Here is a 21,077-nt window from a genome sequence, read left to right on the forward strand (position 1 = left end):
ACTTTCGCGCACTGTGAATTTTGAAGACTGTCAAACAGTATGATTAATAATTTACATTATATTATTGTTGATACATTTAAGCTTATTAATAATTCGTATGCGAACAAATGATACATTTAAATTCTCTCGATATATTCTGCATGAATTAACACTAATTATTAATTGTGTTTTAAGACTTTTACAAGCATACTGCGTGGTTATTGACTTTTTCATTTGAATAAATATATTTTTATGTACAATATATTTTTATTTTTAAGAAAACTCATTTAAATTTCACAGGCACGATCTTTCAATGTTATTAACGCAAACCTTTAAATTGGTGTATAAACTGACTACACTAGTAAAAATACACTTGTAATTAGTAAAAAGAAAAATTGTATTTAATCTTTTTGCCGTAATATCGTATTAAATTCCGCGCTTCCACCTTGAATGATCATTGTGCATGATTCATCCAAAGTGAATGTGGAAGGCGGAAGATGAGGAAGGTTGAAAATAATATTTTTCGATGAATCGTCGGTGATGATCAAAGTAAAAGGCGTTCATTCGGCATAGTATAGTAACACATAAGGAATTTTTATTATACCGTGATATATAAAAACCGCAGAGAAGTATTCCATAAATATTCATTTAAAATATTGTTAATAAAAAAGACATATTGTTTAAAACTATTTAGAAGGTTGTTATTACCTTTTAAACATAACATAAGTACATTTTAGTTAATGAAACAATTAATATACGTGAAAGAATGATAGTTTAGTCAAATTAAATTATACATTTGTATAGTGATGATACTTTTGATTTCATCTCTGTCATTCATAGGAAATGAATATGAAGGTATTTTAGTTACCATTTGTATCATAATCAGATATATCATATAATGTAAAAAGTATGGAAACGTTAAACAAATAGTTGACATCTTTTAAACATTTAAAAAATTTCAGTTTAACAGAAGCTTTACAAATGCTTAAATTTATCTTAATTAATAAATTTATTATTCTTAAATTTATCTATAATTCCTATAAACATAAGATAAACTTTTTTCTTCTGCTACACATTAAATTAACAATTTATAATCCATAGAATAATTCCCACTTTTTCTTGATCTTGTTTCAATTTTACAAAGTTTAGGGAAATCCCTGCTATTATAGTAGCATCGAGCGATCCACCTTCGTGTCCTTGTGAAACACGTTATAGGTCTTCGACTTAGACCCAATGGTTATCCTCATAACACTCATCATGTATAAGAGGGGTTTAACCCTCTTATTAAAAGTAGGAATCGCCAGGTGGTTTACGATTTTTACTGTATACTTTTCCCCGAAAGTGCTCCGGGGCAAATGTTCAAAATGAAGAATTTAAATATTCGTCGGCATTTCGGGTGAAATATTTCGGATGCGTGAGCATATAAAATAGCTGGCCGCGCACGTATAATTTATTTTAACGATCAAAATTATTAGTTGGCGACGATTATGAATTTGAAAGTGACCGTGCATTAGTTTTTATTGCACGGATCTGAACCAGTAAAATTAGTCTTTATCTTTTCAAAACTCTCTTTCCAAAAAATTATAAATCTGAATTGCAAATGAATAATTGCGAATTAGATATGAACTGCAAAATTTAAATTGGGACGAAAGTGAAAACTTTTTATAATAGAATTTTTAAATATGTATTATGTGAAATTCTAACTTTTTATAAAGTAGATATATACGTCATGTTTTTTTCAGAGAAATCGAGTCATGGATCAAAATATAAAACCTATTTTACGTTTTTCAACCTTATATTTTCGGATTTTTGAAACTGATAACTGCTTCATATTCCATTTTAGCAGATTGAAACTTATTTACTAACATAGTTATTACTTTTTAAGATATTGGCGGGAAACTAGGTCAGTTCATAAGATTTGACCGACCCCATCTGACTCAAAAATATGCCAGGTTATGCAACAATTGTAATCGGAGCCACTGTATTTTGAGGTCGTAAGCAATTGTCCCGTCTACCACAGCACCCTGGGGCACGACTGATTTTACGACCTCAAAATATCGTGTTCGCAACTATAACAACTACGAACAAGTACTAAATATGTGAAACAAATTTTATAATGATAATCTAACTTGCCCATAATCACGAGTAAATTCTAGGAAATCATACAAACCATAGAATACGAAGACCATGAACGCGTGAGTGACAATCGTGGCACTGTCGTGCAAACTATGTTCATATCACAAAATTTGTGTTAATAATTAGTAATATATCATAATATGTAGTAACGAAAAATATATATGTAATTATTATATTCCCATTTTTTAGTTTAAGATTATTGTATTTATTGAGGTTCTTTCATAGGAAAAGATTGAAGAAATTACTTCGATCAAATCAGAGTTTATTCAAATGACGAATAAGAGATAAGGATTAATGAACAAAATTAAGTAATAATATGTATTTTAATAAGTATAACGAAAAGCTTATTTTTCATAACACATGAAATACGATTTCAAATAATTATTCTCAGTACTTCTTTAGAAAATATTATTTCAATTAATAATTGTCTTTACTACAACATAACTAGACTAGATATTTTCAAATACATGTACCTCTCTCAACAACGTCAAATAAACCTAGAAATATTATTTTAAACAAACAAAAAGCATTCCATTAACGACTACCAAAACTTTTTTCAATATTCTTACCCAGTTTTAGTTACAAAGAATTAAAAGATCGCGAAAATCGCATTTTTGTCACGATTTTTGACACTTTTCGCAAGAAAACTATAAGAAATCCGAAGTTTTCTAAATCTTTCAACGCGTGCATCTTGACTCTGCGTTAACTGAATTATGCATTCGAGATGCAGCTAAGCGATCCGATAAAGTTCTCCGAGAAGAAGCGTTAACACAGTATCCAGTTCTACAATAAAAGCGGCTTTGCTTCAATCGAAAGAAAGGTTCCACTGTATAAAAATTTTTCTCGACGAAATCCAGAACGCGGGCGTACCAAAGAACATCGATTCATCGAAGGATTCCCATGTACGCGCTCTTCCATGTATAACCAAATACGATCGGCGTTTTACAGGTTTCATACGATCGTATCGGAACAACCATATCGCAGATAACCATTGACGTCACCATTCAGATATTCGGCCCGCGGATATCCGGGTACTCGAGGTCTCGCCTAAGTACCATTCGAAATGATCGGCTACCGTTCGGCGTGGGTCGCGAACGTCGACCGAAAGGGAAGCGGAAGTTAATCGACGAGGATCCCTTTTTATCGGCTCCGAGCATTTTGTTCGGCGAGATAAAATCATTTAGAGAAACGACGTCGGATTCGCAGTTATCGATGGAATTTCGTTTTCTACCAGCACGACCTCGAAAAACGTTTGAGGAATAGAGCAGCCCCATTCGTGAAGCAGACGGGACCATACGCGGAGGTGGGACAGAGGGTGAAAAGTAGGGGGCCGAACTGGCCTTCGAGGGTGTAGGGTGAGGGTGCCAGTTGCCAACACGATCATTTTTTCGTTCGTTTATACATTTTCAGCTGCGACTTGAGTGAAAATTACGTTTTTTTTAAATCCCATATTGTTTAATTTAATTATACAATGTATTGTCTAGTTATATTACTAAAATGGTGCAAGACGTAGAAGGTTTGAAATTGATATAAAATTGTATGTAAATGTCCTAATAATGAGTCCGAAATATTTTTAACACGTTTTTCACGCATTGTTTAATATATTTATACTAAATTAACTTTCTGATAATCTATCTAACTTAAATTAAACTATGAAATTATTGCATTAAACATAAGGTATGAACACAGCCGGTACATTTTTTTTACAAATTTGAAGGTTATCTGTATTTCGGAACCTGTACCCTCGTGTACCCATGTACCCTCCATGTGTTAAGAAGGACACGAGTTAAAGCACGGATATATTAACCTTTTCAGGGATGAATTTTTATGGTAGCGAACAATCTATTTAATTTTTTCTTTTTTATTTATCACCCATTTCCTTTCATTCGATGAGGTTTTTCCGACATTGCAGAGGGATTCTGTAGCGAATAGTTTTTCAACGGATTCTCATTTTCTTAACTCTTAGACTTAATTTTAAACGTACACATACGTGGCAATTTCCCTGAAGTGGTTGGTTACAAATGCATTGTAGCTTATACGCATCATGGAACAATCGCGTTATTTACAAATTCGATGTCATTGATTAGTCCGTTTTATCAGAACAATCCGTTTCGTCCAACTTACCCCTACCCGGACGGAGGCCGCACGGAGGGGGAGGGGGGGGGGCAGAAAAGGGGCACGCCAAGGTATATATAGCACATACGTCGGCTTTAAAAGAGAAAAGTCGGGAAAATGGAAGACCGGGGAGATCGATGGGTGCCAGAAAAATGTGCACCGAAATTTATATAACGAGGAATTCCATTATGCCGGGCTCGATACCCTTGGAGCTAGCGGCGATGGCGGTGTATCGGAATATCGAACGGCGTGCTTCATCGACCGAGATAAGATCCGTTTACATTTCGAACCCTCTCCCCGCAGCCGCGACGGGATCCGCTTCCTCCGTGGTAGTGCATGAATCACGATACTGTCGTAATTTAACTGAAAACCAATTTTTCGTTTCGCCAGCGCCCACGGATCGCCCTTAAAGCGGATCTTTGTAGTCGTTGTCTGCCGGATCCGGCCGCCGGCCATGCCACAAGATAATGGAGGACGCCTAGACGGTCAAGATAGAACAATGAGTAATGCGCCGGGGAGTAGATTCGAACGGAGAGTACCGTTTAGAAGTCGATTTTACTTTGGAGGGAAGAATGGCGAAATCTCGGCTGCGCCCTTCCTTTCTTTTTTTTTTACTCTCGTCCACGATAAACGGAGGACAATGCCCGGTACGCCGGAAATGTACGGGCACGGAGGACTAAGGACGCTGATGAAAACCCCGGCGCTCCGACTATGGCCGGAGGAAGGTCGACCGTGTTGCGATGCCGTGAAGTTTATTGACCGAACAATTACCGGTCCGTTTCAATTATATCCCACCGTGATGTTTCTGATCGTCCGCCGCGAAAGTAAATCGCTTCTCCCGGGAAATATCATCACCGGGCGTTGGTAATACCCGAAACCAATCTTTTTCTTTCACCTGTTTTCACGCGAACAGCTGGACGATACAATAGAATCGTCTAGGCTAAGCAGAGAGCAGGGCTTGAATTTAACTGTACATTTTTATAAACGTAAGTTATTTTGTAAACTAGTAACTTCTTTTTCTGTTTGAGGTTGACTTGCGATGTTAGAAGTTAAAGAATCCAATTAAAAATGATTTAAATTTCATTTGCGCTCTGGTAGAGATACATGTTCGGATAATAGAATAGTTAATATACTTTATTGTAGATAAGAAGCCCCTGACATGTTATGAAATCATGGAAGAGTATTTATCGTGAGTATTCTTATGCAAAATAAAAACTCTCTATGTTAATTGTAAGAAACATAAGTGAGATAAAAACGTTCTCCTTTTTAATCATTTTAATAATATAAAGATATTTTCAAACTCCTCGACAATTTCGTTTCTGATCTCCTTTTTGTCGTAAACACACAAAATCGACAGATTAATTGGGAGACTTGTGAAAATTGAAATCAGCTAAAATGGAAAGTTCTTTTCTCAGATTTTTCTTTAACAGCTTGTTCAATGCTGTAATGTATTTTTAAAGACCGTAATTGCCGTAGTTTCTGTGCGCTGATTTAAGCGATATACATGTATTAAATTATAAATGAAAGAAATCATTAAACTATCATACAAGCTTAAACAATATTGTACGAAGAAATTATGTTAGTCATTAGAGTTTAGGATTTTAGGTTATTCGATTTTTTGGTAAACCCTTTATAGAAGAGTAGAAGAAACGAACAATTTTAAGAACACTGTGACGCATTGTTCCGAATCTTTTAAAGTGTCTCATGCAATTAACATAATAATTTTTATTTTGCATAAAGGTCCGCAGCGTGTCAATCATTTATAAAGTTTGCTTCATAAGCGTGTTCTTTAAACAGAGAAAAATAACTATTCCCAAGTACTAGTATCTTTTCCGCTCGGTAGATGTATTTCCAAAACTTCGTGCTCCAAAATATTTGCCTATTCTAGTTTGCATAAATGTATAAATATATGAATACACGATAAAGACCTTTTTACGAACCGGCAGACGCGCATTAACGACCGGTCTATCGCGACGCTGATTGTCAAACCAGATATTTAGAGTCGGGCGGACTACAATATGCTCATCTAGGATCGAAGTGCCCTAGATTCGACGGTTGGGCGGTAATTGTTGAAAGAAAGGAACAATTTGGATAAATGAGTGTCATTGTAGGGATCGCCGGGCGTATTAACGAAACAGTTAAAATTCCATTGAAACAGCAGTAACGCCGACACCCGGTTGGGCGCGCGCGTCGGATCAAACGGAATGTGGTGGGAGCGAGATCGAATGCACTTAGGAATTCACTAAATTCCCAATGAGATACTGAACATTTCAGATTCTTCGTAGTTTTTGTTAGCCGGGTGGACCCGGCCTGATTCGACAGATGCATCCGGAGCATCGGTAGCACCGGGAGTCAGATTGAATTTTAACTCGGATCGACCGTCTGTCACGCCGCTGCCTGGCGCTGTTTTCCTTCCGCAGCAGTTGAACCAGTTTTCCCCCGGTGCTGTAGAAGACCGGCTCTAAGTCATTTTCAATTAGAAGTGGCTGTCCTGTCGCATTTATATCGGCTCGCGCCGCTGACCGTCCCCAGTTTCCGGCGTCCGCCCTCCCCCTCCCCGCCGTTTTATCGATGAATTCGAAAGCCATCGAACGGCGGTTATTTTTTTCCTCTGACTGTGCTTGTCGATGACAGCAACAGTTTCGTTTCGGATGTATTTCGGGATCTGCGAAAATTCAGCAAACCCAAATATTGAACGTTCGTTTGGAAAATAAAACGGTGGAATGGTTTAACGTTATTTCTCTCCTTTTTCTGGTTTTGCGCCGGCCGACCGGCCGCGGCGCAGAAATATCGACGTTCCACGATATAATCCCGGCGAATTATCTAGTTCACCGCTTACGTTGCCCACCACCATTTTGTCATTCGGTTAATCCGGCCGTCTATAATTAACAACTTTATAAACACAATGCCTAAGTCGTATTTAACCGAAACCGAATTTTCGATGGGCTGTCCCCGTTAATATCCAACGAGTTTAAATTCATATTACGATAACACCTCTAACGCGTATAATTTTCGTTTGCGCGGGTGCGAGCGCGACCAACGGGCACGGCTAATTTATGCGCCGGCTGCAGATTCAACCGATTTCAATCAAAAGGGGAATACTTAATCCAGTATTAGCTGTTAGAGTATCACGGGCCCGTATTTTCTATCGGCGTTTGCCGGCCGCATCACATCGATTATCACAATCAGATATAATAATAACGGTGAGCGGATGATTTTAGAGCAAACTCGGGCCACGGAACTATTTCACGATGTCCGAGACACTGTTTGATCTAGTGAGACAGTTGATAATTAGTCGGGGTTCGTTCGGCAATTAGCTGGTACGCTATTACGTTCCGATCGTCGAGTTTTTAGCATCGCGGAATTACGCGTGGTCTTTTGCAATTTAGGGTCCACCAAGTCGGTCTGCTTTATTTATAGAGTAAATCGATTCGGTGCAGCAGCTTTCATTAGAGTTTCTCGTATAATGAGAAGCAATACTTGATTTCACTTGGGCCGCAGTTGATCAAATATGGAACTCCTGGCCGTGCTGGATTGTTTGGTCAACAAATTAGCCAATTGAAATCGCGAGAGTTTATAATATCGACGACGCTTATCAAGAAAGTTACGGAAACGGGGGAATAATTATAGGTCAAGGATAATGTCGATATTGCGGATTTTATGCATTTTCACGAGGGCGACCAGGTCAAATATGAAACCGTCGAGGCATCGGATGAAATTGAGAATATTTTCACATTGTTCCTAGCTCGTGGTAATAATTACAAGAGGAAAGATGTTTTTGACAGACTTACGTTCCTTGCAATCGATTTAGACAAGTTTTATTTTGCATAAATATCCGTAATCTAACGATGTCGAATAAGATTTAGATTTCCATTCATTTATGTATTACTTGTTTGTAGATTTATACACTGAAGCCTTCTTTCTATTACATCATTTTAACGTAGTAACGACAGCCTGATCATTAACGATGACAACGAATAAATTGCAGATTTTGAAAATTTTAAATCTACAATAAAATCTCTGTTCTTTGTTTAACGTTTTTTTGAATGAACAGTAATAGTATACAATACTTTAAATGCGTTTGCCTCAAAACTATATTTTTCAAAACGATTACCATCAAAAATAAATAGGAAAAATGCATAATTTTTATTCTATAACCTATTTTCCTTTTATTCTATAACGAAATTTATACTAATTAATACGCCCTTAATAAAATTACAGCTCCTCCAATCATGCTTAATTAAAGGAATGCGCGAATCTAACGAATATCAAATTGTAAGAAAGTAAGAAGTTTAATGTCGCGGAACTGTACAGAGCGCCAGTTCCCGGCTAAGAAAATTTCGAAGTCTCAAGGTTCTCTCCGAAGTTGCCATCAACTACGTTTACCACTTTAGATTGAAGTCGCACTCTTCGACGATTTCTCCACCCCGTAGACTTCGACAACCCGCGAACGCGTTGATTGCGCACAGTGATCGATGAATATCCTCCCGCGCGTACAAGTTTCCCGCGAACCACGTCGATTCGCACGGTTCATCAAGCATTCGACTTGTCGTCAATAAATTTTATAAACGTGGAACAATATGATAGAAATTTCGCGTTTCCAAGCAGTTTCGAGCGCGTTCGCGCGGGAACTCGGTGTTTATCGAAAAATTAACGATGACACGCTTTCAGGCCGTGCGCGCATTAATTAATATTAAACAGCCGCGCGGGGATTCGGTTGTTTCGCGTGGCCAAACGAATTTGCAACTCGCGCTTTGGAGAACGATTTCATCGGTTCGCATAACGCGGATTGACAACACCGACAACGAAAGAATCGGTATCGATTCGGCTCTTCAGAATTATTCGTCGAACCTAGAGCGAGAGTGAGCAATGTGCTATGGGATCACTTGCGTGTAACTTGCGTCTAACAAACCGAACACAATTCGAGGGCAACGAGATTTGAAGCTTGCTCTCTCAGATGGTGGTTTAGGTTCAACTACCTCCGCCGTTGTTTCAGTTCGAAACTATTCTAATTTCCGATCTGCTTCGACCGAAATCGTGAAATCTTTTATTTCTGCTCAAAATAATATTATTTTAATTTATTAAATGTAGTAATAATAATATTTTAATTTTTCGTCCTTAGAATTAAGAAAATAAACTTGTTTTAGAATTACCTATGTTACAATTATGAGACTGTATAAATTAACAATGCCCAATAGCATTTTTCCACTTCTTTTACAATATGTAATTGGTCAGAAAGAAAATTTGCCTATAATCCTTCGTTTTTGCAAAATGTTGCGTAGAGAAAAGTACAAAAGCGCAACTATGTTCTTGGTTTTATATGATTTATTTTGTTATTTAATTGCTCTTTCTTTTCTACGTATTCGATTCACCCACTTCTTTCGTAAACGCATAAAATCCTATAGCTTAATAATCACGTTCGACCTCTCTAACAGTGCATTGGTATATTTTTTCAAATAAAAATGTTGTAATTGAAACGTGAGTGAAAACCAATTTTTCGGCGTACCTATAGACCAGGAAAATGGAGACGGTTGGATTCGGTTCAAATGGGATACGCTGTAAAAATGTTGCGCAGGCTATGCAGCAGTCATTTAGACTAATTGGGAGACCAGGAAATTGTATTTTAACAGTTCGACAATTAGGCTTGAGGGATTTGATACGAATTGCGATTAACAGAGCACAGTGTCATAAAAGAAAATTTCACAATGTTGACCATTAGAGCTACTGCGCTCATTATACTGTTTCATTACTCGTAGTTTTATTTCGCATCTGATTATTATACTGCGGTTTTTATGCACTTGAAGAATATTTTATGCTCTGAAATGGACTAGAACGAACATAACAGGAGAAAAATTAGAAACATTTAATGCCATTGATATATTACTTCCAATCTACTAAGATTATAAACAGAGTAAATTATCATTTTAAATTTTACCTGCCAATAGACTATAAATTGATTAACCACAACTAGAAATTTCATTACGATGCCCCTAAGTAAATTGTACATTTCTGCAGTTCTACATTTACCACGTTTTCATGCTGGTAATAATTGCAAGAATGTAACCAGGGAGATCGTAGTGCAAATTCCTTTCACTGTATGCATTTGCAAGGGTGCACGCATACACAACAAATGTGTACACTTGCTTACGAAACGTAATTGTTACTTACGGACCGTGGGCCGTGGCTTAACCAGTTTTTGTCGCTCCGCATAAAGAGTTAACGACTCATTGGTCAGCGTTCCGTCGGCGAGCCAATAAAATATAGACGCACGGAGAAATTACTTAAAAATCATCGGTGCGTCCTTATTGATATTTGCAAGCGGAAATTTCGTGGCCCAGATTTTCCAGATGTGCACTCTGGCATGGTTACTTCCTAACCGTCCACTCGGAATCCTAACAGTCCTAGCACACCACAGTTTATTGCTTTGCAAAGAATCCGGGAAAGCAGCCAGGCACACATCGCATACTAAAACAATCCGAAGTATTTACAACTGTGCGCGAGTTAATCGTGAAAAATTATAATCTGTGCTTCGCGGCCAGTGTGCACTGTTAAACAACGGAAAGTACAAATTTTACGCCGATATTATTACGTTACTGCGTCATGTTAAAAGAATACATTATTATTAATCCTTTCTGCTTGAAGCCATTTTAACTCTGTATCTAAAATAGGTTTTTTGATCTACGCTATTTTCGTTATATATACCAATAATATTTATAATATTACTTACTTATAATATTACTTATTTATAATATTATTTATTTATAATATCAGTATAATATATATTTGTAATAATTTTATAATATATATTTATATTTGTATATAATATATATTTATTATACGGCGCGTATCAATGATTATATTTTTAACAGATGTTTAAATATGAACGAATTCGATAATACAACACTTATTTTCGAATGTGACAAAAAATTTTGTATTAATGACGACTTCAGAGTCGTCACTCGAATGCGAAGAGTTAAAGCGTTTTCGTCATTAGATTTGTAAATGGTAAACAGTAGCGTATACCTTTTTTAAGCTCGTTACAGCTTCTGTTGTAATAACATAAAAATGTGTGTAAACCAAGTAAAAGTTTCAAAACTTTTTTCCGTATGAAATTCTTAGAACCGGCGACGTAAATATCTTCTACAATCTTCATCTAACTAACGTTAAATCCTGACAGAATCTTCCAATTTAAAAAGCAAATATTTAAAACCTGCCTGGCTGCCACACATTTTTGTAATCAAGCTTTTCATGCAAAATGAAACTCACTGTTTAAAAATGTAGATGCAGTTTCGACAAAAATCAACGCCTTCTTAAAAAATTCTACGCGTCGCTCTGGTAATAGAAAAGAAAGATATTTGTGTCTTTTTTTAGCTCAGACTGTGGCACTGTAATTTACGTCGTAGCAAAAGCAACGTCGTCGTAAAAATTAATCATGTGCTACCATACAAGATAAATAATATATTATTTCTCATTTTTTAAGGATTAACTTGGCATTCACATTTAGGCCATTAGCGACATATTTTGTCGGGAAATATTAATTACAGAGATTTGTAGAGGCATTTATTTTTCTAAATAATAATAAATTCCAAATTTTCTACAATTATATTAAATAAAATTACTGTTAATAAGAACAACAGAAAACTTAATAGATCCACAAGAAACGTCTCTAAATATATGAATAATTGATAAATAAAGCTAAGAAGGGATATAAATGTCATGAATTTCATAATTAGAAAAATGATCCGTCGTCCGACGTTTAATAAAATTGATGAGATTTTTAATATTCAGATTTCTTGTCGTCGAGGTTATATTACGCAAAAAGAGTACACGTTCGAGACAAATTATTCAATACATCAGTTTGCCCGAGTTCCGATTTCGAGCATAGAGCACGAAGATTTTCCAGCACGTAGCTCGTTTCTATATTTTCATTTCCATCCGCGCGAACGAGCGCCGAACGTCGAATCCGCCGTTCGCATTAAAAAGTGGGGGGGGGGGGGGGGGGCTGCGAACGCGGGCGGATAGACGTCAGCATTTTATTAAATTTAATTGAAACATGGATATTATTCCGAATCGCGTTCGACATTGAACCGAACACAATTTAATTCGAGCACAGCTGGCCGGACGAATTCTGCGACTGTTGTTCCATGGTAATGCGTGGGAATTTGGATTTAAAGGAGTATTTACATATTCTCTTCGTGTCATCGAGAATTCCTCGTGTCGCCGGGAATAAAGAATGTCTTCCGCGCGTTCGTCAAAAAAAAAAAGAAGAAATGTAGCCCAACACGTATACATATGTGTATGCCCGAAGTTGCTCGGCTCCAAAATGTAAATTAGAAAATGAAAGTTTGAGACACAACTCCGAGCGTCTCTTATTGTCGTTCTGACCCGTTTCTGAGTTACGGTCGCAATGAGAACTATTGAAATACAAGAATACTTGCCACTGGGAAACAAGGTTAAACGGGACACGTGCATGCGCCAACTTTTTTCATTACTTCGGCCCGCATTATTCATCGACGACATTATGTTCACATGTTTAATTACGCTCTCTGGAATCACAGTTACAGCAACGGCGGTCTGGTAACGTATGCGCTGATTCGGAATTAACTTTTACGTGGACGCGCGAATTTTGTCGAATACTTTTAGAAACTCCGGCGAATTGTTTTAGAACTTGTGTACCTTTGTTACATGTAGTTATTTATGAAAAAAAGTATCTCATATGTAGGTTCCAATAAGATAAACGTTTGGTTTGACTGTGATGAAAATTCAATGTAGATGAATCACAGTGCAATCATAAATACTTGTTTAAATGAAGCCATATATTTTTGGATGCGCATATTAAATAAGTTTATCATTTACTGCGACAAAATATTAATTTCTATTGTACTTATCAGTATATTTGATATTTACTTCTTATATCGAAAATATAATATATTTACTGTATAATTTTGTTCAACTTTGATACTCTTGTTGTTTTATATTCAAAGTGCTTAATCAATTTAACCACCCCAAATTCCATTCTTTTTATATAAATAATATGTACAGTGACTAACTTTAATATTCGAATATTACAACATTTTTACTTTGTTCCATTATGATCGAGTATAATGTCAAAGTTAAATTATGTCTACTCGATAATAGTATCAATTTTATATGTCTTAACGTTTTAAAGAAGTTTAGCACGTCTACCCTATAAAATGTAAAATCACTCCTTAATTACAAAAGGTAAGAAAATATCCAAATAATTCTAAAATCAGACATTGGAAAATACGGAAAAAAAAATTTACGCTATTACTAACTAGACACAGTGCTTTCGTATTGTACGCGACCATTTCTTTTTTCTACTACAAACAAAATTATAATGCAACAAAAAGAAAACTTCGTCCGAATATACTACTTCATTTTGTATTAACTTCTCATACGTATGTACAAGTAAATGTCTATTCCCGAGAACCTGAAGGTACCTCATTTTGTCGACCAGAGTACGCATGTCGCGTTTATCAATTCGTTAGCGCCAACAATTGACGTGCGCCACGGTTCACGTCCTTCGACCGAAGTGGTCGAATTCGGTATAAAATCTGTCACAGAGCCCGCTCGACATTACAAGGCGAGGGGTTAATGTTTCCACAACAAGCGTCGAAAAACTCCTGATCATTGTCCCGGGCGTGACGGGTGGCACTCTAGCCTCTTGACGCATAGAGACGGGACAACGTCGACGGAATTGCGCGCGGACGTGTCCTGGATAGACAGCGAGGGCAGGAGGGTGTGCCGTTGGATCGACTGCCGTGTCCACGGCACCGGTGTACATAGGTACACCCTACGCACTCTTACTCACCCTCGCGTGCACACACACTTTCTCTCTCACACGCATCCGCACGCACTTCGATGCAGCACCGTGCACACAGCCGCGCACCGTGTACCCGTACGCAACGCGATTCTGAGGGGCGCAACGGCGTACAGTATGGAATGTGTAAGGCGATAATAACGCGCTTTAGCGCTCGATCAATCGGATTAGACGACACCTACGCCACGGGCGACTATTATTACGGACGCGGCCGTAACTCGAAATGCTGTCACGCTTCGTTTTATGGAAAAGGTATTTTCCATGGTAATGGCCGTGCGCGTGCCCGAGGACCGGTACAGCACCCTCCTCCATACGCGGGGACTATTTCGACCCCCGTCAATTTTATTGCCCGCCACGGAAAAGCGTATCGAGGCCGGCCGATTACATCGATCCGCTAAAATAGATCAAAAGAGGACCGAGGCTACAATGAGACGCCTCTCGCGTTCTGGTATCTGCCGCCGGGCCGCGCGCACCTGCGTATCAACGTCGATCCGGAATAATTCGTCGACGATTAAAATTCAATTTAACTTACACTCGTTCGCTTTTGAACTTTCGTTTCGTGCCGGTGCAATCGGATCGGAATGATTGTTTGTTAGATCGGAGTAAGGATCTTTTGTGTGACGCGCGTTTGCTATATGGTTCCCGGGAAAAGAAGTTAACTGGATTTCATAATTGAGCTGTCGGTGTTTGGATTGGTTCCAATGTTACAAATGTTTCTCTTTTCCCCCGTTGATAGCTTTCTAGGGCGGTAAACCAGCGATCGCGCACAAGGATGAAGTTTAATAAATTTAAACGTTTGAGGGCGAACGTCGTCATATTGACGACAGCGAGGCTGCGTGTCTTATCGCGTGAGGTACAAGTGCATTGTTTCTCTACACACCAAACGGAAGATCAAAGTGTCTCAAATATTCTTAAAAAAGCCCTTGTCCACAGTGATTAATTCGGTATGGGGTTTAGTGACGCTTTAACTAAGGATTTTTATGTGAAATAAATATGATTTGCATCGATTACGAAGAGCAGTAGCTACATAAATACTCATTCCTGTCTTCGATTATATTTTTATAAACAAAGTATTATAACAGTGTTATTATACTTCTCCTATGATTTCATCGATTTATAGTTCATCTATTCAGTTTTGTTATAAATGCGTCAAATCCACGATCCGCTAATTAGGTACATGTGTCGTAAATTTTTAGAAAGTAATGTTCTTATACGAACTGAAAGTTGTTAATAATTTTTAATGGCTACCATAAGACTTGACGTAAATACAACTATCTAGAAATTATATATCTTTTATTCGTTGAATTTATATTTCAAAATTAGATGTACGTAAAATTTCGCACGATTTGATGTGTGTAGAATGATTTTTCATACTTGAGCAATATTTTGCAGCGATATCGTTTTCAACGTTCGCTAATGAATTTATTGTCGCGCAGAAATTACCGAAGGCACGAAACAATGCGTAATTGGTTGTTGGCTTAAGAATTCTAACGAATGTCTTTGTTTCTCATTAATTTTCCTTAATTACTTCGGCAGATTTCACAATCAGCTCAGCAAATACGCCTTTTCATTAATGTTATTATTGCTGTTGTTTTCCTTCGTGCTTTGAAATTAATACTTTGCCGAACGTATTACGTGTCGTGTACTATTATTATTCCTATTTTCTGTAATTTTATTACGATGTAACAGATGCTTTTTATCTAGATCGTATGTTTTCCTGTTAACGTTTTTATACTGTCGTGTTATTTTTTTAACATTTTCGGCACGTTTGAACGCGTTCCACTGTACTACCAATGTTCGATAATTAAAATTTTTTTATTGTGTATAATTAAAGCTCTTTCAGTCTGGCGAGCACAGCAACGTATTTTGAATTTCTCTTTTGTATCGGACAGTTAATTATTGTAGTTGTTGTAGTATTAGTCGGATATCAGTTCATTTCTTGCCGCTATACGATACCTGGTTTATAACTTGTAATTATATCATTTGCATGTCGCGATCACTCCCAGGATAATTTGTAATCCACATTTTCCAGTATTTTGAATTCGTTGATATCGAAGAGCACCATTCATGATATATAATGACTTCTGTTATGTTATAACTAGTGTGATCACTTTTGACGTGCAACTTGCATTTTACAGTTGTATTCTACTTCATCACAGTTTGTATTTTAATCACTTTTGATCATTTTTTCGTTAGAGAATAGTTCACATTATCTTAGGATTCAAAGATGAATTTTTTCGACAAAACTATATAATAGATAATAATAACTATTGTTCCGTCTCGGAACAACAATTCTGATAGAAAGTATTCGACGCAAAGACTCTGCGAGTGCAAGAAATGTTAAAGCCATAAAACGGTCGAAGCCGCTCGTCCTCGGAAAATCCATCGGGCGACCGACCGACCAACCGACCACCACACGGGCCTACAAGCGCCCTTCAAACAATCGATCGTAATTGGTTCTTTACCGGATCACCCAAATCATATAAATATAAGGAATTTTTCAGTTAAGAATCAGTCAGTCATTCCACTAGGGGTTTTCTTTGAAAATTTTTTCCCCACGCCAACTTAACGACATCCACAACCTAACACCCCATGAAGGTAATGCCAAAACCCCACATTCCTCAATCCCAAACGGTAAGAGGGCCATCGCTCTCAGGCACGTTCTACCCAAACATCAACACATATAACTAATAAAAAAAAAAAAGTTAAGAATCAGTCAGTCATTCATTCATTTGCTGTCAAGCGTTCATGCGTGACAGTCGGCTCGCAGTATGTATTCTGTTACGATTTGTATTCTACTTTTCGGTGTTTCAATTTAATTTTTACTCTTTTATCTTCTATTTTCTATTTCTTACTTTTATTCTAAATTTATTGTGTCGTGTCGTCAAATCGTCTAGCCTTCCTTCTAACCGTGTTTTTCTGTATCGTCTGTTATTGCGTTTCGTCCTATTAATGTTCCGGTTAAGGCATCTCCATGAACAGCGCGGAAAATTCAAAAATTCATAATCCTGGAGGCCACTACCAAACAGTTAACCAGGGAAAGAAATTCTACCCAAAGGAGATCTCCAAGCTTGGAGGCCGTCGAGCACTTTCTAGGATCATCTACATTTCAGGGCCCTGGTAGCCCCCCTCCCGAGGACTTTTCCGATCCTCCGGCTGCCGGCGCTGATGACGAGGGAGACACTGAAGGTAGCTTAATCAGCACGGTGAGTACACCATGCTTGTCCACTGAGCTTAACTTAAATTTTCCGGTCAGGATGAGCATGCCGGACCTCGGCCCAGCTACCTTGCCTGCAACACCTTCAGTCTCGCTAGGATTAAAATCGTTAAAAACTCCCAAACTGGGACCTCCAGCTGCGTCAAGTAAAACTCGCGCGAAACCTAAAATCGCATCCGACGTTGTCCAAGAAAAGAAACTAAAAGTCAAACGAGCGAAAATTTCCGCTAGCCTGAAAATAAATCTCTTAAATCCACCAAGATTGCAAAAATGGCTGCAGCCGATATTGCTATTACAAATGATTCCAACGAATTTCCAGCTCTTTCTGTTTTTTCCACAAGAAATCGTTTTGATTTTTTTTTCGGCCTTCACGGCTGATACCGTTGACGCCTCAACCAAAACAAAAGTCCCCTTGCCCGAGACCGCTCCCGTGGCCACTCCAAGCATTAGCGCGACGGGTAAAATAGTCCCCACTGCTGGTGTAAACAATCCGACCGTTGACACCGGACAGGTCAATGATCCATTGCCTATCAAACCGCCACCCATGTACATCCACCACTTCAAATATTCCTTACCTAAGTTCCAAAGGGAACTGGCAGCTACCTATGGAAACCGCTTCCAATTTAAATTCAACAATAACAATGTACGGATTCAGTTATTCAATTCAACTGATTTTATGGAGCTCAAAGCTGAATTGGTCACCAAAACCATACCTCATTACAGCTTTTCCCTTAAAAACGAAAAGACATTGCCAATGGTCCTTAAGGGCTTAGTCCAGGTTACTTCCGATGAAGTCCTATCTGAGATCCGGGCGTGCGGCCTGGATCCTGTTTCCTGCTCCTACATTAAGGAGACTGGTCTATTTAGGGTAAACTTTCCCTCAGGCACCACCATATCTGAGGTCAATAAAATCAGATTCTTATTTAATACCAAAATATACTGAGATAAGTTCATGTCGAGAACTCGACACACCCAGTGTTTCCGGTGCCAGGCATTTGGTCATTCCTCTGCAAACTGCAATTTACCTCCGAATTGTGTTAAATGCGCGGCGGCTCACATCTCCAGGGACTGCACCAAGCCCTTCAATGTCACTCCTAAATGTGCGAACTGTAAAGGTTCGCACACAGCTAATTACCATGCTTGCCCTGCTTTGGAAAGATATTTGAATCGCAGAATCTGAAGGACCCACTCCCCGTTGACTACATCCCGGGTGCATCCAACACCATGCCCCCCAGGCATCCCCAGACACGGCGGGCTGGTCTAAGCACAGGTCGAATCTCAAACATACGTATCGAGGAACCATTAAATATCCCTCCCCCTGGAGCGATGTCATACGCTCGTGCCGCTTCATCTCAGGCTGAACTCTTGTCCCGGCCTCCGCAGCCGAGCAATAGCGAATTAGGTGACCTAACCAGCTTAATTTCAGCTGTCCGGGAGGTCAAACAGCTCTCCAATATTCAACTCATGATTTCAACTTTCTTAAGGTTGAACAAGGCGCTCAGATCCTGTACATCTGTCTCGGAAAAATTTCAGGCTTACCTTCAAGTCCTGTCCACTCTTGACTAAACCTTCCCAAGGATCTTAGTCTGGAACGCAGGGTCAGTTGTCCAAAAAAGGGCTGAGCTAATTCACCTTCTTCAAACCGAAAGAATTCACATTGTCCTTTTAGCAGAAACGTGGCTGAACAGGAACATTAATTTCTCTATTCCTGATTACCACATAGTTCGCAAAGATCGACTCACACGGGGAGGAGGAGTAGCTTTTTTTATAAAAAATCCCTACTTCTACCATGTCTTGGACACGTCCCAAATATATAATATAAAGTCAGTGGCTGATACCATCCCCGACTTAAATATTACCTGCTGTGCAGTTTACTGTCCACCCTCCACAACTGAACTAGATTCGGCTGACTTGGATCGACTCGTCATGATTGGGGCCGGCGGAACCTACGCAATTGGCGGAGACCTAAATGCCCGGCACCGCTTTTGGAATAATTTCAAGGCCAATCCTGCAGGAAACAGCCTATTCAGGCACATGCTCGGGTCATCCTACAGGATCATAACCCCGCCTAATCCAACCTGCTATGCCTCGAACCGTTCGAGACCATCCACCATCGACATGCTGCTCACTAACTGCAGCCTTGACTTGGCTAGTTATACTACGGATCATTTCTCCACTATCCACAGACCGGTGATAATTTATCCCACCGCAGCTCAACATGCGACCCCCTACATCTCTGAGGTCGACTGGAAATTATACCTCGGCCTTACGTCCAAATTGGTCCTGGAAACAGCTCTGACCACCCGTCCCTCAATAGACTCGACCCTAGAGGCTTTAAACGCCTTCTTACACGCCTGTCGCAAAAAGGCCACGGTGGCAGTCACAAAACCTTGTAGGCGACACCCTGACTTGTCCCTAGACAAGCTCCTACAAGCTTTGATCAAACAGCGACGAGCCTGTAGGAGAAGCTGGCAGACCACTGGATGCATCACCTTCCGCAATCAAATCAAGTACCTGACCTTAGAAATAAAAAAGCCCGGATTCACTTACTTAGAAACTCCGCCTGGAGAAGAAAAATTGCCGAATTTAAAAAAGCGGATCCTACATTTTGGGTCACTTACAATATTCTGTCTCGAGGGAAATCTCGCCTCATTCCTCCCTTCGTGGACGGGTCATCGTACATTAATGATGATCGTGTCAAGGCCGAGGCGCTAGCCAACGTCTTCGAGAGGATACACGCCCACACCTCGACTCTCAACTCTCCTAGAGACAATGATATTTCCCGTTACGTCCTCAGCCTCGAGGGTATGAACGAGGTTGATAAATCCTTCTTTTCCGTCATAAATCCCGAATTCATTTATAACACCATAAAGGGAATAAAAAATAAGAAGGCTCCTGGCCCGGATCGAGTTTCAGTTCCTATGCTGAAATTCGCAGCTGCCAAGGTCATTCTCCAAATTTTCTATATAATCAAATCAGCCTATCTCCTCTCCTACTTTCCCGCAGACTGGAAAATAGCTAAGGTGGTCCCGATTCACAAAACTGGTAAATCAACAGATCTCCCGACCAGTTACAGGCCGATAAATCTCCTCCCGATCTGTTGCAAGATTGTGGAGAAGTGTCTCTTACGGTTTATACTGAATCATATTGAATATACCCATTCTCCAAAGTGCACTCGAATATACCCACTCTCCAAATCCTACGCAGCTCCCAACAAATATCTCAGGAAATTAACACCAGAAGACTTACCGCCATGGTTCTGCTCGATCTGGCCAAGGCCTTCGATTCGGTGTGGCATGATGCACTGAATTGCGATGCGAACACTACGGTATCGACGCGTGGGTGGTTTCTCCACCCTTCCGGGGTTGTAAGGCCCGGATTGAACCGTTGGAGGACGCATGATGCCGGTGTCGCCGATATATTACCCGCCAAATTAATATTGGGTAACGGATTCAAATGGTAGAAAAGTGGTTGCGCGTACTATGTTGTTTCCTTCCTCGACTGCTGTAGGTAGAACTATATCTCGACTGCTGGAGATTGTGAACGAACGAATGTGGACCTCGACTGCTGGAGGTTGTGTATATCTCGACCGTTGAAGATAGTGTAGAGTCCCTTGATGTGGACTGGTTGTATCGTGGTTGCAGACTAAAGTTGAAGTTCCTCGACTGTTGGAGGTTGAACTGAATCTTGACCGTTGGAGATTGTGCGATGTCGACCGGTTGTCGACTGTTTGTAGGCAGAAGTTGAAGTGAAGACGAATCGTTCGACTCGGGGGGGAGGGGGGGGGGG

The 21,077-nt window shown here is 39.2% G+C and overlaps 1 protein-coding gene across 2 annotated transcripts in view; it reads right to left on the reverse strand.

Moving 5' to 3' along the window:
- The window catches only part of LOC144478809 (uncharacterized), a 668,769-nt gene that overhangs the window by 289,274 nt on the left and 358,418 nt on the right, over nt 1-21,077 (reverse strand). The window lies entirely within an intron of this gene.

Source organism: Augochlora pura, chromosome 3, assembly GCF_028453695.1.
Source record: "Augochlora pura isolate Apur16 chromosome 3, APUR_v2.2.1, whole genome shotgun sequence".
NCBI classification, from domain to species: Eukaryota; Metazoa; Arthropoda; class Insecta; order Hymenoptera; family Halictidae; genus Augochlora; species Augochlora pura.